Source organism: Amblyomma mixtum, chromosome 3 (genome assembly GCF_055824585.1).
Source record: "Amblyomma mixtum isolate Tamu chromosome 3, ASM5582458v1, whole genome shotgun sequence".
Lineage (NCBI taxonomy): Eukaryota > Metazoa > Arthropoda > Arachnida > Ixodida > Ixodidae > Amblyomma > Amblyomma mixtum.
In genome coordinates this window covers 411066985-411090202 of record NC_143014.1, presented here as the reverse complement: position 1 = coordinate 411090202, position 23218 = coordinate 411066985, and the positions used below count along the sequence as shown (strand labels likewise).

At 54.4% G+C, this 23218-nt stretch overlaps 1 pseudogene; it reads right to left on the bottom strand.

The window, feature by feature from the left end:
* Positions 1–223: 223 nt before the first annotated feature.
* LOC149357665 (uncharacterized) lies at positions 224–2102 on the bottom strand (annotated as a pseudogene).
* Between the last annotated feature and the right edge of the window lie 21116 nt (positions 2103–23218).

Here is a 23218-nt window from a genome sequence, read left to right as displayed (position 1 = left end):
CTAAGCATCATGACTTCTGCACGATCTGCAACAATCTAGACAAGTACCCTATACTGCCGATTATAAGTCGACTCTGATTATAAGTGGATCCCCCAACTCGTGATCCCCTTTGGGCAAAAAAGTTAGACACCGAATTTAGGTCGACGCTGCCGCACCCTGCGGTCCTAGCTCGCCAAAAAAGTTTTTCAGAAGACCGAGTCATAAAGAAACATTTATTTGGGACTCGTCGTCGCTTGTGAGGGCACAGTCGCGATCATCACCTTATGAGCCACTGCTGCCGCTGGTCGTGAACCCAATCTCGAACCGCCTCCTCAACGGCAGGGTATTGTCCATGTCCAGACTTCGGCCCGCAAAAGGAACGGCGTGTAACAGCGCACGCAAAAACCTCGCTTCTTTGTTTCCTCCAGCCTCTCACGCAATTATCAGAGGCGTCGAACTTCCGCCCCGCTGCGACGTTGTTTTGCGACTCGGCGTTGAGGATGACTTGCTGCTTGAAAGCCGCGCTGTACTGTTGTCGATGTTGCGGCAGCATCTTGCAAGGCGTCCGTCGGGCAGTGACACAAGCCACATACACCGCTGTTAGCTGTGACGTAGGCATTGCGACGTGCAGAAATGGAGAAAGGCACACAACAACGTTGCACAACCACAAGCGAAAATGCTTCTCGGCTCATGTCACTGGTCACGTGTGGTCTAGTTTTGGATTGGATTCGATTTGTAGCTGTCCCATTTGTATCAAACGTTGCCAGCCCTCCCGGCTTTGGCCGTTTTTCTGTAGAACACCCACGGTTTGTCGATAACAAGTTGCTATCGTATTAAAACAGACCTTTGGTACATATCTCGATTAAATTCAAGTTTTTTTAAGCACATCCACTTTCGCACCGTGTCTGACAACTATTATGGAATTACGAGTGCGCGGTGCGTGATATTATCCGCGACTCGGTCGAAATTACTTCTGACCCCGCATATAGGCCGACTTTAAGACTCCACATATACGTCGACTCCGATTATAAGTCGAGCCTTCAACTTCGGAAGGGCATTTAAAAAAACATCGACTTATGCGCGGCAATATACGGTAGGTGAGCCTTGTTTTGCGAGAACTGTATTTGTAGCCACTTGACTGCTAAAGCATTATTTGTTATCACAAGCAATTATTACTGAGAAATGCCAGTGAACAATTAAGCAGTGAAATAGTTGCAAAGAGGCCACAGGGTACAGCAATGAAAACGCGGAAACAAATATTCAGCAGCTTAATACTCCAAAATCATGTTCGGTGTCTAAAAATGATAGCATCTTTTATCACCAGGCCTTAAAAATGCAATCACAATTGATCTTTAAAGATCGGTGCTTGCATGTTTGCCTGAACGCAACACATGTGCGCAGTCTTATCAATATGCACTCTTATGTCCCATGACAACCGAGTACTCAATATATTGTACACTTTGATCCTCTGGATGCATCGCTCTACATTGATGCGATGTGATACCACCTTGTATGTCTGCTCAGCTTCAGCAGGTGTGAACTGCTCGTTCATGCGGGCTAAAGGCGACATTTCAAGGTTAACCTTGTATGCATCTAAATCGCACCTGATGTGAGGGAACCCTTTGTCTGCCATCACCAGGTCATCTGGCTCAAGAAGTTCCAGCAGACCACAATTAGCGGCAGTGTAGGTATCAGTTGACCTCCCACCAAAAACATTTGAAACAAAAGTTATGAAGCCTGATGGAGTTATGCCAATTAGGAATTTCAATGTGAATGTGCTCTTACAGCTCCTCCAGCAGTTGACTTGCTCGAGTACCTCAGCCGGTTTTTCTGTGGGGTCTTCAGTGCAATCTATAATAACCCTACACATGGGATACTTATTCCTAAATGAAGAAGGCATATAGTCTCCTGCACCACATCCCACGAAAACCAAACCAGCCATCCCTGTGTCTTGCTGTACAAGGTATTCAAAATGGCCTGGAATATACGTGAGGCAGTTGTGCAGTGCTTGCTGAACAAGGTTCCGGCGCTGCAAAAGTCAACCCGTGCTTCATCTTCATTAGGAATAGCAGAAGCCGGCTTCCAGCAGTGATGTCGGTTGCTCGTGGTGCTTTGGCCTGCATGATGTGAGAAAATCATGTCCCAAAATTATTCTTTTCAGTCATTAAAAATTTCAACTTTGGTGTCTTAGAGCCAGTATTACATTTGCAGCTAGAGATTTTAATTCCTTTCGCATCCAGAGCCATGCACTAAGTTTTATGCATGTGTCAGCTGCTGTGCACGATGAAATGTGGTTAACCTGCTCGCACTGGTTAGTACAAGATTCAGAACGCACCTGTGTCAGCATACCCAGAAGAACTGCAAAGCTGGCAACTTAAACACCAGTCAAATCCCTGAGGGCTTCACCATCTCCAGATGACACGGATTCATAGCCATTGAATCCTCTTGGCCTGATATCATCCACGTTGATGGTTCCTACACTTTTATCATATTTTATCGTCCCTAAAGGCTGAATATGACAGCACTGTACAGACGCTTCGAGCGCTTCTGAATATAAACAATAACTCAAAAGCGCACAGGATGCAGATGCGCCTAAGCTGCGCTCATCCGTCTGTGTAGAAGCCATAAAGGGCAATACATATGATACTATAGCTTTTGTAGTAAGGCACGTAAAAACGGAGGGTAGCATTTCAAACGAAACAGCATGCTACCTCTTGTTTCCCTCCAGCATACATGTCAACATGCGACGACTCTGGTTGTGGCGACTCTGCGGCCAGCTGCGCACCTTCATCAACTGGAGAGTCTTCACTGTCCGCTGCCAGACTGCATGCCCGTTCGGTCCACCTAAGTAACAAATATGAAAATGTCATTAAAACATCCCCTTGAACTATTACACATCGTGTTCAGTAATGAAAATTCAGGTAGAATTGAGGGAAATAAAAAGCCCTTGACTGGTAACTGCACTGAGAAAACTTCAGTTACACAACATTTCCTCGGCGATAGCGTCTTTTGCTGCCGGAGGAATATCAACACAGCCAGAAAGAGCCGGAGAATCAATTTTTAATGAGAAGAATAATTGAGCAGTCTTCCTCAATGTCCCTTTAAATATGCTGACGCAGTACATGACTGCGATCACGTCACGTCACGTAACAGCACACTTGACGCGCGACGTATTCCTGTGGGTGTTCTGTGGTATGGGTTAAGCAGCGTGTGCAGAGCCCGTCACTTTGATATTTTAAACAAGATCCCTTATAATGTGCTGACTCCATGAATTCATGTCACGTGGCGTCATCAGTGACGTAATACTATGATTATACCGCGATCAAAGTTCGATGGAGGCGACATTATAGACGCCCGTGTACTTTACGAGCCTAGTGCACGCGAAAAAACCCAGGTGATCGAAATTTCCGAAGCCCTTCACTACGGCGTCCCTCATAGCCTGGGTCGCTTTTGGACGTTGAACCTCATAAACCAAACCAAACAAACAAACCGATTGTGCATGAGCTACTGAGCTAACGTAACCAAACAGCAGTAGGACTTGGCCAAGAAACTCGACCGCTATCAGAGTGTCAGCATATTTTAAACCATTTCGCTCGGGATATCAGAATAACCGGCGGTGAAGAATCGATCACATTGATATCTTACGCCAGACGGCTTAAAACGTGCTCAATCCATGATTTCATGTCACGTCTCGTGACGTGACCAGTGGCGTAATAATAATCCTAGATGCTGTCATGTCGGCCCAGTGAAGCATGCGGTGCCGATCATTTTGGTATCTTACGCAAGATGGTTTAAACTATGATACCCCGTAGCGTCGGCTCATCACTTGACGTCACGCGTGACGTAGTCCTATGACTGCTCCGCCATGTCAGCTCAGTAGGGCATACAGAACTCTCCATATCGATATCTTACTCTAGGTGGCTGAAAATGTGCTTACTCCACCAATTAATGTCATATGATTAGACGTCATCAGTGGCGTAATGTTTTGGCTATACTATCCGCCGGCTCAGTAGGACATGCGGAGCCGATCGTTTTGATATCCCACACAAGGCGGTTTAAGGTATGGTTACACACTCTCTGATTGTGGTAACGTGAAGTGACGTCACGAGCAAGTGTCGTGTGACTTGTGGCATCTGAGCTTAGTACTGTGCGCAGAGGCTATCACTTTGATATCTTACACAAGATAGTTTAAAACGCTCACACTCTATGATTTTTTCATGTTACATGGCGTCACCACTTTTGTAATGTTAGGCTGATATCGTGTCAGCTCAGCAGAGCACGGAAGACCGATCGTTTTGATACAGCACACATAGTTGGTTAAAATATGTTGATTCCCTCAGCGATGCGGTAACGCCACGCGGCGTAATCCTAAAACTTTTGCGTCATGACAGCTCAGTAGCGCTTGCATAACCGATGTGCTTACTCACTGCAAGATTTGTCATGTCCCTTCAGGTCATTAGCGACGTAATCTCCTCGCTAGTATGAGTAAAACAGAGTATATAGGGCGAGTCGGTTCGACATCCCATCTAACGAGGTTCAATAATATGCTGGTTTATATCATCGTATAGTTAGGCAGTGGTGACTGCAGTCTGGCGAACAGGAAAACAGCGGGAATGGATTCTAAACGAAGCTCTTTATTTGGGCTGAATTGCGCCCGCAAAGAACTGGGGTGCGATGACGGGTCGCTCTTAATTTTTGTCCCAGTTTTTAGACTGTGACGTTAAAATGACGACACCGCGAGCCGGTGACCGCGGAATCAACCCATCAGAAGCGAGGTTGCGGTGGCTAGTAGCAGGGCTCCAACCTGGAATCATCTATTTGCACGGTAAGGGACCGGATGCTAACGTTTGCTGTAAACACGCCGTTAATAAAATGAACAATGTTTTAGTTTGCTAACAAACTATGTTTCAAACTGAACAACATGAAGAAAAACAAGAAGCGCCCTCAGTTTTGTTATTAAGTTTACTCTTCAGTCACTTTTGCTGCCACAAGGGTACACCGGCGCATGAAAAGCGTCAGCTAGGCGGCCTGAGCTGCCGCCCGATTGAAAGGATTCAGCCTTATCCATCCACCCGCATATTCAGCCATCGTAAACATGGCAGCCAGAAAAAAATCAGCTGATTTGACGGCTGTCCTTTTTTTTGCACATTATGTAGAAACAAGGTACTGTGCGGACGTCTTAAGTGCGCGGAAAAATCTGTTTGAGGGAAGTGATTGCTACTGGTTTCCCGAGATCAATTTGCGAGGAGCGCTCGGCTCGAAAACCGACGATGGCAGCTTTAACCCAAGTTCGCACTGGGGAGTCGCAAACGTCGCCCGACCGATTTCGGTCAGTTAGTTATTGTTTTCGAAGCACTAGTAAAGGGGGGACGGAGCGTAACAAATCAATTTAAACCTGTCGCGCAGCCTCTGCGACTCGCCAGTGTGAACCTGCCTAGCCGGTAGTCTCGGTTTGCGCCCGCTATCATGGCAAATGTGCTCTAAGGGCGATGCGTGGTTCTATTTATTTTGCTTCAGAAAATACCAGGCGGCCACGAATAACCACACTGCAGCAACTGCCGACATACGGGAGCACGCCGGTGCAGCTGCTGGGAGCTTGCAATCACAGTGCGGGAAATGAGAGCCGCCTAGTCACTGTGGCAACAATCGCTCTCTGGCCCGTAACCACTGATGCCGCCCGCTTCAGGCTAAGCACTTGATGTTCGTGTTGGTGTTCTTGCTGTTCCGTTCGGATGATGCTCGGATGACACGGCCGGGGATACTGCGGAGGCGAAAGTATAAGCGAAGGAAGCCCTCCTCCACCGCCGCCTTGTCTTGGGGGTCTCGACGGAAAGCGCGCACCTTCTGCGACTTAACTTTCACAGTGGTCTCCGCAACCCGCCACAAACACTTGCTCACAGTCGGTTGGGCTACGCCGATGTTTGCTTCATTTCAAACTACGGTGCCTTGAATCCCACCGGCGGCGAAGAAGCGCAGCGCGCACAGCACTTGCAGCTCCACTAGCCGCGCACTCACCCGCACACCTCGAAGTTCAACGGCGAGATCGTCGCACAGCTATTGTGCAGTCTCCTTCCTATGTCAAAACGTCAAAACAACTCGTCCCGCGAGACAAAACCTCTTCATGCACCCTCTTACACCGTTTCTTGCGCGGCCACCGGCGATGTAAACAGCCGCCATTTTGTGTCTAAAACGGTTTAAGGCCACTCAGTGGCCAGGTTTCTGAACCAATACTATCACTTCCCGCTTTTACTAAAAATGCTTAGTGGCAACATATTATTTGCTGAGTCAGAAAGAACAACATTTGTGCCGCAATAAAAAAGCAAAAGTTCCAGTCTCATAACAAAGACATCGCTGTTGGGCTTTCAAATTGTTGATGCAGTGTGGCCAGGAGGTTTCGCTACGCAGCCATAGGACCTGGAAGAGCAGAAGACCGTCATAAGACAAGCCTTCGAAGCCGCCAGGTCCCGGGCGATCTCGGCCGCCTGACAAGGACTTATCTGTACTTATCTGCCACTTATCTGTACTGAATAAATTTTTTCTATGCTGGCTATGCTCGAAGCGAGTTCCAAGTGTTGTTAGCCCTTAAACAAATTTAATATTTTCTCTATGGCGGCGGTGCAGCGGCAGTGGCAATGACCAAGTCGGTGCTCTTTTTGAGGCCAAGACGGTGTTGGGTGAGGAGCACATAGATCAGAAGCCCAGACGCGTGTACGGCGGGGCCCGATTAGCCAATCGCGCAGGTACTTCCGGGCGACGCGTTAAGTTTTCTGTGTATGCAGGACCAAGCGACCAAGCAAGCACCACGGGCAAAATACTTCGCGCGACAGCGCTGCTCTAACAGCGCTTACGAGGCCCACAAAGAGTACTAATTATTTATGGTCGAATGTTCCTGCTATGCAGCGCGCGGAGCGGGAGGGAAGGGGCGGAGTGCCCTTTGCAAAGAAATGCATATGAAGGCAAAAAGAAATGAACGCGCGCTGAAGCGTTGATTAACGGTAGGGTGCCTCGATACCAGCGCCGCTTTTCAGGGTGGGGACAGCCTTTGTACCACCCTGCTCCGCCTCTCGGCGCCATGTTGGTTCTTTCCCGCCGGCCGTCGACCTGAACGGACCTGCGTGCATGCGTTCTGTTTCACTGTCCTGGTGGCGTTGTGGAGCGATAGCTTCTGTTTTGTGTAGCGCCTTATGATGTGCGTGCTTGTTAACAAAACATGACTGGTTATTGTGTCCCTCTGTGCACTGGATCGAGCGCGAAAGGGCAACGTCTATCTGCGATGGCTGAACACTCCTGAAAAACCAGCCGAGTGTTACGCTAGCAAGACTGTAGCAGGTACGAGTCTACAGTAAGGCATGCACATTGTAATCAGATAACCTTCCAGAGAGCCTATAATTTTGTTTCTTATTTTGGATTTCTAATCATATTTATATAACTAGTGGAAAAATGACACGTTGCATGAGTAGGCCGACAGAAGGGCCTATTGAAAAGGAAAAAATTGCTAAACATTTTTCAGCAGTCAGACACAATTTATTCACAATGGTAAGTAGTCATTTCACTTTACAAGCTCTCAGGAAGGTTATCTGGTTAAAATGTGCTTGCCTTACTGTAGGCTCGTACCTGCTACAGTCTTACCAGCGTAACACTCGGCCTCGCATATTTTCGTTGTGTCTGTCGGTGCCCAGTTGTCGCGTTTTACTTGCGGCAACTTTCCTGAAAGCTTATAAAGTGAAATGACTACTTAATATTGTAAATAAATTGTGTTTGATTAATGAAAATGTTCTTAGTAATTGTTTACTCAACTAAAATAATATGTCCATGGTTGCAGAAATTTAATTTATGCAAGCAGACATGTGCTGGACTTTGTCTTTCAGTGTGAGAGTGCTTTCAAGTCCTTTTCTCAAGCTCAAGATCTCACCCCTCTGAGAACGCCTTTGAAAGCACTGAAGAAAATTATTGGAGAGCATGTAACCTTGCCAGAAAACCCATGTTTCCTCCACAAAGATGTGATTGGAAAACTTCTTGAGCGCTTTGTTTTCACACGGCTTCGTATCTATCTGCGATGGCTTAACACTCCTGAAAAACCAGCCGAGTGTTACGCTAGCAAGACTGTAGCAGGTACGAGCCTTCAGTAAGGCAAGCACATTTTAACCAGATAACCTTCCTGAGAGCTTATAAAGTGAAATGACTACTTAATATTGTAAATAAATTCTGTTTGATTGCTGAAAAACTGTTCTTAGTAATTGTTTTCCTCTTCAATAGGCACTTTAACTGCTGTCGGCCTACTTATGCAACGTGTCATTTTTCTTCTAGTCACATAAATAAGATTACAATTCTATAATAAGAAACAAAATTCAATCCAAGAAACAAATCCAATTGAAGAAACAAATCCAGGTGTAATAATAATTGTAATAATAATTCCAGTGATGCTTGTGGGAAGCATACGAGTGAAAATGTTCATCAAAAAAGGGGTAGCCTCGCAAGAAAATATTGCCACCTTCAGGTTACGATACACGGGGCATGTGTCGCACACCCTCTTTGGAAACCAATTGTTTATGTAAGCAGACTGCTAACGAGACGGCAGAGAAGAAAATTTACGTTTACATCACGGTGGTATTGCCTTTACACGCCCGTACCCTTCTCTCAGACCGATAGATAACCTGCCGGCGCAACACACCCAGCGCATTCGAGTTGGCGCCAAGTTGGCGCCGAAAAGAGTGGGTGTCCCCCCCCCCCCCCCCCTGAAAAGCGGCGCTGGCATCGAGGCACCCTAACGGAGAGGACACTGCGTAGATCTTCGTCAGTGCAGCTGTGTTTGCAAAGCCATAAAGGCGGTCCAGTAGCGCCAATCAACTACTGAATACACGCCGCCATGAAGTCAAATGACTGCATTCTCCCAGCTGCCTGTCCCGGCGGCCGCCGGCGCACTCGCTCAACACCGAGCATGCGCAGAGAGCAGTGGGGGCGAGATCTAGTGCGAAAAACCACCTGCAGCTAGCGAACTGTTCCCGCCGTGCTTTTCAAACGTCGGTGCTAGTTGTTGGCAGCCGAGAGGCGTCGCGCCCGCGGAGGCGCTGATAAAATGAGCGGCAGCACACCCGAACTGGATGTCGCCGAGAAGAGCTTCGTGCAACTTGGCCGCTGAGCAACGTCAATTTCTCCTACAGCAGGTCTCGTTTGGGAACACGGGGCTCTTCCTGAGTATTGGTGCACGGAAGTCGTTTTTCTCTTTGTCTCGAAAAACGGCAGGACGACCACGCACGGAGCTGATCGGATAATCGACCAGTGATACCGACCAGTGGATGGGAAGTTGCTCGACGACAGGAAGCGAGCTTCCGCGGGATGCACTGCATGGCCCATTCGATCGCCGACGTAGCCGAGCTCGAGCACGCCGCTGCGGCGAGGCAAGTCGCAACGCCTGCTGCTGCTGCCGTTGGACGTCTCGAGTGCATTTCATATGCGACACTTGAGGGAGGCGGTGTGGCAGCGGGCGTGTTTTAGGCCGTGTACCGGCTGGTACGGGGCTTTTTGAGCGGACTCGCTGAGGGCGTGCGAGTTCGAGGAGCACTCTCCGAGCCTTGCCTGTAGACCGTGGGGCTTGTATTTGTGACCCTTTCTGTTTAATGTGGCTATGTCGGTGATTCCGGGCTACCTTCCCTAGGGCGCTCGACACAATATGTACCAGGGGCGTAGCCAGGGGGAGGGGGGAGGATTGGGGGAGGAGGATTTTTTTGAACTGTCACGCACTGCTGACCAAATCAACCACCGGCGCTGGAAGTCATTCTGGACTTGGTCACCTACAGTATCTTTTTCAGACGAGAAAAGACATTTTGGCACGAGCATTGCTAACTCTGGTTGGATTTCGTGGCAACGCCCATGCACCTGAAATCATGTAAAGCAAGCATCAGTTAGCATCATGATCAAAATTACCATGCGAATGCGAAAAGTTTGAGGACAGCAATAACCGATCTTATTGACCTTGCTTATTGAAAGCCCTGCCCACGTGGCGTTTTCCAACATACTGTCGCATAACGAGTTTTCGAGTTTTTCGCCCCAGTTGCTGGAGCCGGGAGCCGACGAGAAGAGTGCGTTCTTGGTGTCATCGGTTTTCGTATAGTTGCGCTCCTCGTACTGCGAGGAAGACACAGCTCCCCTGTGGAGCGGCTCCGCGTGCGTCCCCCTTCTTCTTGAGGTTCTTGATGGTTATGAGTTGTTCAACTGTCTCCACGAGAGGGAATCACCGCCGTTCCGCCGTGTTTGGGGACGTTGGAATGAAAGGATAGCGATGAGAAGGGTCGGGCTGAATGGAAATGGAGGCAAGGCAAGGACGAAGTTCTTCCAAAAGGCGGAGAAAAAGAAATAGTAGCAGTGGCTTTATTTGCATTTAATATGAAGGTAAAAGAATTTTTGCTACCCCGGCATCTGCTATCGCGGCTGGAGGCACCTGAGCTGGGGCAAAAGAAATATGCTCAAATCGAGCATTCAAGGGTTACGCGTGGACCCGTGGGAGGCGGAGCCGCTGATTGGCGGAGCGGTGGGCCAATAGGAGAGGGAGCGCTCGAAATTGAGTGTTGTGGACGAAACTTGCGACAGAGCCCCCTCTCCAGCCTGCTCCTCCTGCGGGGCCGATGAGACCCTGGGCCACCTGCTCTGTGCCTGCCCGTCCCTGGAGGCAGCCCGCAGAACCATGACAGTAGCCTACCATAGTCTCGGCCTGCCTGCCTAGTCAGACCAGGACCTGTTGCATCCTGAACGCGGCCAGACCCAGGCCTTCCGGCTGCTGCTGGAATTCCTGCAGACAACTTGGATACCATCCTGCTGCCCCTCTGGTGCAGCTTCCAGCGCACTACCCAGGATACTATTCTGTGCTCCTGCTAAAGCCGGCTGGCCCTCGTGGCGCTAGCTTCCTAGTGTCACTGCTGTGTCCACAGCCCCTACGCGCCGGTAGAAATGCCGGTATTCAGCGTCCCCCGCCGCGCTGCTACCTCGGAGCGGTTACCTGCGGTCTTCACCTGCTGTCGCGAGGACCAACCAACGTGACAGCTTCCCGCTGACAGCCCCGGCTGCCATGCAGTTCTTGCTGCGCCCCTGGCTAGCCTTCAGGCTGGTCGGAGGCCATGCTTCTTGCCCCCAGCAAGCCCCCGACGTGCGCGCGCCACTCCCAGCGCGCTGCCGTTTATCTCCGCTTCCCTGGTGCGATCCGGCCACTGTGGCGGGCCTGCCGACTTCGGACAACCTGGATACGAGGTGCCCTGGATTTCGGCAAGCTTGGTGACGACGGCGACTGCAAATCCCCCTCCCCTTACCCCTCCCATCTCCCGCTTCCCTTCCCCCTGGTCCCCAAGAGTGATGCCGAGAACATGGCCAACATACGTCGGGACCAGTATCCCCCTGCCCCAGAATACCGCATATTAATTCAACTCAAGTCAAGACAACTAGCCTGACCTCTCGCCTAGGAACTAGTTCTTTCCCCAGTCGGCCTTTAAGTCGACTCCCACTCCTATAGCCCCAACCATCCCCCCCTTCCTGTGCGAGCTGCACAGGGTCCACTCATGACAGGTCCACCTTACATGCAGCCAATGACAGGACTGCTGCGGCCTGAGCCAAGATGCCCGGAGTCAGGGTGATCACGTCCACTGCGTGCGCGTCGCAAGCGAATCCCCCCCCCCCCACATACCCACTTCCCTTCCCAGCTCCAAGCAGTGCCCCCACGATGAGGGTGGCAGAAACTGAGCACATCCCCCCCCCCCACGTAACCACAATAATAAAGAAAAAGACATCTTGTCTCGCGCTAAAGTGACAATTAGAGTTTTAAGGCGCGCCGTGTTTTTTCACGCGAACCGTTTGGAAAAACAATGTCGTCGAGACATGCAGACGTAAGTGCAAGCTTACGAAAACCAGCTTGTAGGGATTGCCTGGGCCATTAAACCTTGGGTAGTCACAAATGAGGTGCGAAAGGGTCTCAACTGCAACACATTCCTGGCAGGAAGGGTTGCCAATGCCTCGAAAGCGATGTGTTCTTTCTGCTGTTCATACGCAGCCAATGCGCATTTTAAGGGGAGTTGTTCGATCGAGAATTGAAAAGTCGACGAATTGAAGCGGGCAAGGTGGTTTGCGTGAAGCAACACATGATCGTCCGGGTGTCGAGCAATGACAGTTTCATAGATCGAGAGGTGCGCGACGTCAAACTTGGAAACATCAGAACAGATGGGTGCATCCTCATTGTGCGCCCGATTAGCCAGATTATGAGCCCGTTCGTGTCCAGTTATCCTGACATGGGCAGGGATCCAGTGGAGCGAGACGGTTGTCCCGCGATCTTTGGCAGCGCGAAGCTTGCGATCAAGGATTTGTACGACAGGCAAATGACGAGTGTAGCGTTGATTTAGCTGCATGAGAGCAGCTTTTGAGTCGCAAAATATAGCAACTGGGTTGAGCGAGGGTCGCTCTAGAATGACATCTGTGGCCCAGTTGAGAGCGGCGAGCTCAGCAGTGGTGGAGGAGGCGCGGAATGGAATCCGACATTGCCTGGTGAGACTGAGGCCTGGAATGACACATGCCGCGGTGACAGAGGGGCTGCCGGAGGCAACAGAGCCGTCTGTCCAGATGTGAGTGCTGCCATGGAGGTCGTCATGAATGAGCGCCGCAGTATGTTGCTGCATAGCACAGAGGGGAGGGGGGCACTTGGTTCTGATGCCAGGTATTTCCAGGCGAACAGTGTGTGGTGTGGCACAGTGTGGAGCAATTGGAAGAGGCGCTCTTGGAGGGGGTCTTGCAATGTGGGCATCGAAGAACCTGAGAGTGCATCCCATTTTTGAATCCGGCGCGGCAAGTAGGCGGGAGATGGGCAAGTCCGTGCTTGTTGCGTTTGTAATGCGTTGTATGGCATGCTGAGCGACTCGTTCGGCGTGCAGAGATACGGGCCAGGATGGCGTCTCTGCGTAAGTGGCAGCAACGTGCGAGAAGTGCGGGAGACGGAAAAAGCAGTGGATTGCGTTTCGGTCGTCCGTGTCTATGCTGCGCCAGAGGTTGGGGCGAATGTCTAGTTATGGTAGAGCATAGATAAATCTAGCCACTGCGATGCCATTGTAGAACTGCAGAGCAAGTGCAGGAGAACAGCCGTCGCCCTTCGCGATGAGCTTGTTGGCGGCTGATGCGACTTGCTTTGCCTGCTTCCTGAGATGGGTGACAGCGGGGCGCCACGAGAGTTGGCAGTCAGTGATGAGGCAAAGGTATCGGGCAGAGGGCTTCCAAGGGATGGGAGTGCCACCGAGTTGGAGAGGGGGAATTAGACTTCTTGCAGCAGCGCGTGGGTGGAAGACGAGAGCTTCTGTTTATATTGGCGAAAGAGAGAGGCCAATAGAACGGAAAAAAGTGTGGACTGCATTTAGTGCAGCTTGAAGTTGACCACGAACTATTCGTCCCTGTTGTGTAGGAGCAGGACAGTAAAGGGCGATATCGTCCGCGTAAATGCAGCAGCGGACTGAAAAGCCATATGTGGCGTGGAGGCAAGCTGGGAGTTTTGCCAGGACGAGGATAAAAGGAAAAGGGCTGAATACGCTGCCTTGCGGGACGCCAGCAACTAGTGGGCGATGTGGGCTCATAGAGCTGCCAGCTTTGACGCCGAAGGAGCGGCCGGTGAGGAATGAGTGTATATAGCGGAAAAGCTTTCCTTTCACGCCATGGGAGCGAACGGAATCTAATATGGCAGTGTGTGAAAGTGTGTCGAAGGCACTTTTCACATCGAAGAGAAGGAGGTAGGCGCGTTGCTTTTTGTGCATGGCTTGCTCAAAGAAGGCTACGACTTTGGTAATGAAATCGGCTGTCGAGCGGGAGTTGCGGAAACCACTTTGCTCTCGAACCAGGGCGTTAGAGGCATTGGCTATCCATTAAAGTCTTTGCAGGGCAAGTGCCTCCATAAGCTTCACGGGAACAGAGGTGAAGGAGACTGGATGGTATGATTTTGTGTTGTTAACGGGCTTCCCTTAATTTAAAGTAGGGATAACAGTGGCGGTACGCCAAGCGTCAGGTAGTTGACCGCTTTCAAAGATGCGATTGTAAGCGGCAAGTAGGCGCTTGAGTTTTTTATTTTCCAGGTTCCTGATTATTTGATAGGTAATGCCATCAGGACAGGGTGCGCTTCTGCGTTTCCTGGAAGCGATGCATTTGTCTAGTTCGTGCATTGCGAAGTCTTCAGTACAGAAAGAAAGCACATCATGAGCAATGTGTGCTGGCACGATGGTGATTTGGGAGGTAGGAGTTAGAGGAGGTGTTGCTCCACTCAGCACTATAGAAAAGTTGTCAGCGAGAATGTTAGCCAGGTCAACGTTGTTTATATCCCGTCAGATAGCAATGGCCAAGACATGGTGAAAAGGGGTTCCCGAGTTGAGGATGGCAGACAGAATGCCCAACCACGCGCAGGAGAGCCGGGGCGATCGAGAGTTGCAGAGTCTGGCCCAGCTGCGGCGGCGAAGGCGCTTGGAGTGGCGGCGGCAGGCCGCATCCAAGCGGTTATAGAGCGTCCAGTGGTCTGGCCTGTCTGTGCGGCATGCCCTTCGTTGTGCTCGGCGGCGAGCAGCACGGAGGTTAAGAAGTTTTATGTCAGGCGCTGGAGCACCACACTGCACTGAGCACTGGGTAGTGGATGACTTCGCACAGATGGAAATGTGTGCAAAGAAGTTGTCACTGCTGGATTCCTCTGCGCAGAGCTGTCGGAACTGGGACCAATTCACGACAAAATAATGCCTGCCAGAAGGCCAGAAGGTTATCTCGACAACGAGATGGTCGGAACCCTCTGTGTCAGGTATAGTGCACCAGTCGTGGTTGCACTGAGAAGAGGCCAGGGCGAGGTCTATAGCTGAAGGGTGTTTGCCCGGAGCGATGTACGTTGGGCTACCGTCATTGAGAACTAGCAGACCGCTGGCATAGATGGCATCGCTGAGGTGGCGGCCTTGTGGCGTGGTAGCGCGGCAGCCCCACGCAGCATGATGCGCGTTAAACACCCCCGCAGATGACTTGATCGGGAGTCAGGAGTGCCGAGATGTGGGTGGCAGAGCGAACGTCCCAATGATGGTTGTTCGGCCGAACATACACCGAAGCGACTGAGGTGTCGCAACCGCGCATACGCACTGCTAGAGCCACACACTCTACACTGTCGACGAGTAAGTCACTCACAGGTATTAAGGAGTGCGGAAGAGAAGCGCGCACCTAGATTGCTGCACGAGGAGAGCCAGGTGGAGGAGAGGGGTCAGTGCACGAAGAATCCGCGAAAGCATCACTCGCGCACTCTGTGGCACTGGTGTATCCAACGTGGCCAGGTAGGCTCACTTCTCCCTTTGCGGCGTAGGTCTCTTGTAGTGCCAGCACATCAAAGGACCGGAGTGGGAGAGAGAAGGCCAGTTCAGCTTGTCGGCGGCGGAGGGAACGACAGTTCCATTGAAGAATCCGCGGCCGCCACACAGGTGGGTTGCTAGCCATTACAAAGGAGCGACTGTTGTGCGGCGAGAGCCGCTGCACACAATTGACGCGCTGGAGAAGACTCTGGGAGCCCTTCCATAAGAGCTCTTACTGCAGAGGTAAGTGCCGCGATGACAGTATCGCGTTCGTCACGCTGAGCGCGACATGAACGGGGCTGTGTGCCCAACGACGATGTCTCGGAAAGAGCGAGCGCCCGAGCATGAAGCCGGAGCATAGTTTGGTGCAGCGCCGGCGCGTATTGCAAGTGGGGGATCTGCTGAGTTGCGTGCAGCATCGTGCGAAGGTGTGACATTTTCTTTCACGTCGTGGTTGGCAGAAGACGTTTCATTTGTTTGCCGAATGGCCTTGATAGCTTCTTGTCACGTGAGAGGCTTGTCAGAAGAGGCAAGAAGAGTGGCGATGCCGCGCTCTTCTTGCCAGCGAGGGCACCGAGGCTCGGTGGAAGCGTGCGCTCCCCGGCAGTTGACGCAATGGGGTTTGGACGCATCACATTGCGACGCGTGATGATCGCCGCCATAGTGCAGGCCGCGAGGTTTCGCTGTGCAGGCTGCAGTCGCGTGACCCAAAGTGCCGCATCGAAGGCACTGCAATGGGCGAGGGAGCCGAAGGCGAACTCGGTGTAGAAGCTTGAAGAGAGATACTTCTGCTGGTGGTTTAGAGCCGGAAAAACGAAAGATGATGTCGCCGCTTCGATAGCAGCCTAGGACAGGGGTTTTGCTTTGAATGCCTGCGGCGATTTATTCGTCTGTCAGAGTGCGGTCGACGCGGAACATGCGGCCACTGCAGGTGCGACCGCCAGCTTCCTTAGCGCGAACTTTGAAGCTGCAAATGGTGTCAATGCCGAGGAGGGGTTCGAGATCGGCTGTAGGGTGAATGTCGATAGCTACAACGTTACGGCGGAGGTTGACGCGCACAGCCTTAACTCCGGGGAGTTTTGAGAGCTGTGTAGCAATGGCATCTTTCGTAGTGCCGGGATTGTTAGCCATTCTGCCGACTGGGTGATAAAGGATGGTGGGTGACCCAGTTTTCTTGGCTTGTTGGGAAGGCCCCGAAAAGCGCGAGGCACTTGGAGCAGCAGTAAGGGCAAGGGCAAGGGAACTTGTTTCGCGGCTTGGAAGCGGCGTTGCTGCTTTTTACGCTCAGGCTTGGCGTTTGCCAGAGAATCAGGCCTCATTGTAGCGCGAGAGAGGGGATTGCCCCCACGAAGAAGTGGGACTGTCGCTTTCGTTACGATGCGTGAGGGTGGCGCGATGTGAGTCGTCCGTCGTGAATTAGTCTCATGTAGCGGCCGGGGCTGTTGTGACTGGGGCAACAATAGCGTCTGGGACGCTGCTTTGAGTTCAACCCGAGTCACGAGCACCTGCGTTGACAGCGGGGTTGGAAGGATGAGCGCGATGCTCTCGCGGGCCGTGTGTAGGCGCGTTTGATTCAGTGCAACTGCTGACGTGGCTAGCAGTTGGCGTGGGACGCGGCTGGGAAGCCTCATGGATTGCACCAACGGGGTTGACAACTTCTAGGGTCTCACCAATGTTCGCTGAAGTGAGACCGCCAGGTGTGGTGCTGTCAAAGCGGCGCAGCCTGGGGCATCGGGTGTTTTTGGCACTTCAGCGCCAGACATTCCAGATGCGTCTTCCTGCTGCAAGGTTGCATCAGGGAGGCCAGATGTGCAGTCATCTGGCTCGTGAGTGGGTGATAGCGTCCGCTGGGCGGCACCATTGATGAGGAGAGCTGCCTCTTGGTACTGGGCGTTGGCCCGCACTTGCGCCTGGTAGACTAGATTTTCCAACAGGCGGGAGCGACCAAGGCTGTTTGTTCGCCTATGGCCAGATAGGCGAGCACGAATGCCATCTTCGTCAAGATCGAAGAAAGCGGCGCCGTCCTCCATGTCTATTTAGACGCCCCAGACAGCACAAAAAAGAAGAAAAACAAGGGGACATGACGTCCAGTCGTGTGGGGTCTACTTATAACTTCAAAGAAGCTAAAAGAAAGCTATAAGAGCACGATGTAAGCTCGAGAAGCCGTGTACGAAGGGAGCAGCAAAATTTACGTCCTAACGGTTCGTAATTAGAGCAGGGCACTCTCCGGAGACGGACGGAGAGCGACTCGACCACTGCGTGCGAGCACGGACGGTTAGAAACGAATCCACTGCGTGCGAGCACGGACGGTTCGAAACGAATGACTGCGTGCGAGCACGGACGCTTCGAATCAACACTGAGGTAAGTATTCTTGGTGGGGGGGGGGGGATACTGGTCCCGACGTAGGTTGGCCAGTTGGTGGCATCACTCTTGGGGACCAGGGGAAGGGGTAGAGGGATGTAGGGTGGAGGCGAAGGGCGGGGGGATGGTCGTTGCCGCGATGGGAGCGGTCCGTGTCCTCGCAGGGGGAGGAGCCTTGAAGTCGCGCCGCCGCCGCAACAACAGCGCGCGGAGGGGAAGCCTCGGTGCACTGGGATTGTGTGCAAGCACCGGGCTGGGGGGGGGGGGGGGAGGGTGCCACGATGCACTGGGATGGTGTGCAAGCATCGGGCAGGGGGAGGCAGTCTCCTAGACCATCATATGGCTGGGAGGAGCCGAAGATCTAGAAGGGTCCAGGGGCTGCAGGTCCAGGTGGCCGCAGGCCTCGGGCTGTAGGTCCAGGCTGCTCGAGCTAGAGGAGGATGTCACGGCCGGTCTCCTTGAGGTAGGCCAGCAGGCTCCGGCAGGCGGATAGGAGTTTCTGGGCCGGGAACAGCAGCTGGTCCTCCGTGTCTGCTGGCAGGCCGAGGGTACAGTAACCTGCAATGAGACGGCTACGGGGCAGATCAAAAGTAGGACATGCACTCAACAGGTGTCCCAGGGCGCCTGCATCACCGCACGATGGACAGGCAGGGGAGGAGGCCATTCAAACTAAAAACTTTCCTGTCGGTGTCCATGAACCTCCGATCCGAAGTCGCAGCAGGAGGGCACGTTCCCTGCGGGGGATCTTGTGTGGAAGCCGGTGGAAGGGCCTGCACGCAGCGATACGCCTGTCAGGATGCTTTGTCCTTGCCTGCCTCAGAAGCTGCCGGGCAAAGTCATGCGGAGCCAGTTTGGTGGTCACTGGCGACCTATCGTTGTGGGCCGCCTTGGCGAGGAAGTCGGCGTCCTCGTTGCTCTGGATGCCGGTGTGGCCAGGGACCCAATGAAGGGACACTTGGTAGCCACCATCCTCTAGGGCGTGCAGATGGGCACGCAGGACACTCGTCGATGTCTGCGAGTAGTGGGGCCTGCTCAGGAGCTGGAGGGCAGGCCGGGAGTCACACAAGACAGCGACGGGGCCAGGTGGTGTGGTGGACCCGATGAATTCCGCTGCCAGGTGGAGTTCCGCCAGCTCAGCTGCCGTGGAGCTGCCCGGGAAGGACAGTCTGCAGGACCGGGTCTGCTGCAGTTGGGGCACTGCCAGAGCAGCTGCTGCATGCCCTGTGGCTGGCAGGACCGAGCCATCGGTAAAGAGGAGGGTGGTCCCTTCGCACTCTTCCAGGAAGGCAGCAGTGGTCTGGCGGAGCGCTGCAGCAGGGGAGTAACGCTTCGTCACTCCGTCAAGGCCCAGGGTGACCTGCGGAGGAGGTCGGGTTGGGAGGGGGGGCAGAACTGGGAGACCCTGGGGAGGGCCAAGTGTCTCCACGTAGAGAGCGTGGAGCTTACCCATCTTGGAGTTGGAGTTGGGCTGCAGACGAGCACGGAGGGCCCTGCCATCACGAACGTGGGCGAGCCGGTCCGAGAGGGTCAGGCCCCTCTGCAGGAGCAAGAGGTTCAGCGGGTAGACGCCCGCCTCTGCCAGCGTGGCCATGACCTGCGACCGCAGTGGAACACCCAGGAAACGGCGGATCCATTTCCTGCGAGAGTTCCATGCGATTAAGGCGGGTACGGGTACTCTGGAGCGTGACTAGGGGGAGGGCGTAAAGGATGGCTGATGTCGCCGCTGCCTCGAAGAGTCAGATCGCCCAGGTGGGGGTGCAGCCGTTGCCTCGGGCGAGCATGGATAGGACTCCTCGGCCGACTCGGTCCATGTGGGACAGGAGGGCCTTGTCAGCAGGAATCCAGGACAGCCGGTGGTCAATGGTGAGACGAAAATACTGCACCTGTGATTTCCAAGGGAGGTTAGTGCCGTCAATCTAGAGGGTAGCAATCCGAGCCGTGGCTCGTGCTCCCCTCGGATTTCGTGGCTGAGAGAGACAGCCCCTTGGTCGCCAGGAAATGCTGTACCCCGTTGAGGGCACGCTGGATGGCCTGTCTGGCAGAGGTGATCTGCCTCCTCGGAGCTCCCACCCAGAGGGCGGCATCGTCCACAAACACAGAGCAAAGGACTCTGTGGCGGCGGTCCCGCTGGATGGAACGAGGGAGGCCTGCCATGACCAGGTTGAAAAGGAAAGGGCTGAGCACCGAACCCTGAGGGACCGCGGTGGTGATGGGGCGACGACTGCTCAGGGTGCGGCCAACCCGAACCTGCATAGAACGGTTGGAGAGGAAGGAGGTTATAAACCGTGGTAGGTTACCTGTCACCCCCAGCTCGTCTAAGGCCATCTGGATAGTGCTGTGGGGCACACCGTCGAAGGCCGACTGGACGTCCAGGAGGACAAGGATGGCAAAGTCTCCTTGGTACTTCGCTTCCTCGAGGGATGACACCACGTCCGCGGTGGAGTCTGAGGTAAAGCGGTGTCAGCGAAAACCTGTCTGGTTCTCGGGGAGGAAGTTGCTCGCCTCAGCGATCCAGATGAGGCGCTGGAGTGCCACCGACTCCATGGTCTTGCAGGCAGCTGAGGTCGACGTGACAGGTCTGTAGGAGGACAGCTCCCTAGAGGGCTTGCGGGGTTTGAGGATAGGGACCACGATGGCTGTGGTCCAGCTCTCTGGAAGGATGCCGCTCGACCAGATGTCGTTAAACACGGTCAGCAGGCGGGCCTTTTCCGGGGCATCCAAGTTCCGTAGCATCTGCAATGTGAGCCCGTCCACCCCAGGAGCGCTCTTATTTTTGGACCGATGGAGGGCCCTGTGGAGCTCGTGTGGGGTGATGGGGTCGCTGCACAGGGAGGTCGCGCCAACAGAACCTGCAAGGACAGGAGGACAAAGGATTGGACGCTGGGAAGGAGGTCCCAGTGGGGGCCTGGACCCGGGTGGGCTGCCTTGGTGAGGTGGTCGGCCAGCTGTTCCGCCAGTGCCTGGTACGACACCCCGCGGGCAATGGCGGCACCTAGGAGTGGGTGTCGATTGACCGCGACCTGGAGCAGGGACCGCAGGAGCCGCCAGGTCGTCGTCGACTGCCGTGCCGAGCGGATGGATTGCCAGATGCCAGCCCAACCCTCCCGAGCACGGAGGTTCACCTGGCGACGGCAGACAGCATCAATCCGCCGGTAGGCCGTCCAGTCCTCTGTCAGCGACGTGCTCTCCGCCTTCCGCTCGGCTCGTCTTCTGGCAGCTCGGGGGCCAAGGAGGCGAAGGTCGGGGGCAGGGGCCTGCACTAGGGTAGCAGGACGCGGTAGAACTTTGTGCACATCCACCAGCAGGGTCAGGAAGCCCTCTGCATGGGGGATGTCCTTTGCGAGAACCCTGAACAAGGGCCACTTAGTGATCTTATGCACTTTTTCCTTCTTACCCCTTCGGGAGGAAGGGTTCAGAAAAGGGAGAAGTGGTGCTAGCCCAGGGAGTTCGGAGCTCTATCCCAGGAGTAGTGGCAGGCATCCGACAGCAAGGCCAGGTCGATGATGGACGAACGACCTGGTCGGATGATGGTAGGGGCCCTAGGTTGCAGGACCCTGAGACTGGCTGCAGTGATTGCGTCCAGGAGCTTTCTCCCTCTGGCGGACGTGGTACGGCTGCCCCAAACCCTGTGGTGAGAGTTGAAGTCTCCACAGATTAGAACATCCTTACCTAGATGTACATTAAGGGCCGTGAGGCAGGAAGGATCCCAAGGCACACTGGGAGGGAGGTAGACAGAGGCCACTCTAGTGTCCGTGTTGCCCATGCGGACACGCACAGCGCACATCTCCAGGTGACCCAGGTCAGGGTCGTCGACTGCCAGGACTGTATGGGGGATCCCATTCCTGACATAGATGGCCATGCGGGGTCTCTCCTGGGGATGGGCCTCGTCCAGGCAGGGGGCGTTACTGCAGTCCTGGAGGGAGCAGCAGGAGCGGGCCGAGTACCCAGTGTACCCAGGGAGGCGGAACGTCTCTGCAGGAATCCGAATCTCCTGGAGAGCCATCACGTCGTAGTCCAGGGAGCCCTGGAGGACAAGGTCTTTTAGGTCTGCCCTACGGGCACGAAGGGAATTCACATTCCACTGCAAGACCCGAGGCCATGAGGGGGCCGGGTTACGGCGAGCCATGATTTTGGGTGGCGGGGCCCGCGGCAGCGAGGGCAGCCATGCACAGTTGGCGCGGCCCCGAGCTAGGGGGCAGCTGTGGCAGAAGGGCCTGCACACCAAGCCGCAGGGCAGCCGTCACCGTCTGCTGGGCATCCTGTGCTGGAGTCCGGCCTCGGACCTCGGCAGCAGGGCGGGAGGGTCCGGGGCTCTGAGACTGCAGGGCCTTGGCATAGCCGAGCCCCCCGATGACCCTGGAGGGCCCGGCTCCTGGTTCCCTGGGTGGCTGCTGCTGGTGGCGAATCTGGGCCTTGGCCGCCCGGCGGGCCTCAGGCTCTGCATACCTGCAGAGAGCAGTCGCTACCTGGCTTTGTTCCTTCCAAATGGGACAGGAAGGGTCCTCCGCGCAGTGGCGACCGCCGCAGTGTAGACATCGGGGGACGTCATCTCTGCAGGCCCGGTGGTGGTGGGGGCCCCCGCAGAAGGTGCAGCGCTGTGGTCTCGTACAGGAGGAGGCCTCATGGTTGTAGCCCCCACACTGTGAGCACTGCAAGGGCCGGGCCTTCAAGGGGCGGACCCGGAACAGCATCCCGGCAATCTGGACCTGATCCAGGGGCTTGGCCGCGAACTGGACGGTGACGGCGCGGCCACGCCGCCGTATGCCCAGGATGTCGGCAGAGGCCTCTATGGTGTCTGCGATGTCCCTGTCAGACACCTCTGGGTCGACAACGAAGACGGCGCCGATGAAGCCGTCCGGACGGGAGGACCCGAAAGCCCGGACCGGGGTGGACAGCAGGGAGCTGAGACCCAGGAGGGCTGCCCTGGACTCATGGGTGGAGTCGTCCGCAGCGATGATGTTGCGCCTGCGGTTAATTCTTACCTCCATGACGCCAGGCCGGGAGTACAGGAAGGCACCAAAGTCTTCCTTGACGACGTCCCGGAGAGAGGACCTCTGGCTGGGCTGGAAAAGGATGGTGGCAAGACGGGAGCGTGGGCGGGCCGCCGGACGCCTGGCCTTGCGGTTCACCTGGATCCACCCATCTGGCCCACGTTGGTTCTGGCTGGCTGGAACTGAGAGGGGAGGTAGAGGGAGCGAAGTCTGGCCACTTACCTCTGCAGAGCCATGGCCAGAGGGGGATAGGAGGGACTCCTGGACCGGTGGAGTTGGGGTGCTGGTCCGGGAGGAGGCAGCCTGCGAGGGCTGACTGGCTGCGTTGAGCAGCTTCTCATGCGCCGTGGACCTCTCGTCTGTGGACCCTCCTGGGGAAGAGACTTCTACGGAGGGGGTGTTTAGAGGAGAAGTGCTGGCTACGGGCAGCTGACGGGGCACCGTTGCTCGGGACATCACTGCGGGCAAGTCCTCCGGGGCTGTCTCCAGGTGAGGCCTGGGACGTCGGGGTTTCCTGGGCTCTTGCCTTGGACCTGAGGGCAGCTCCGAGGGGGCCGTCAGAAA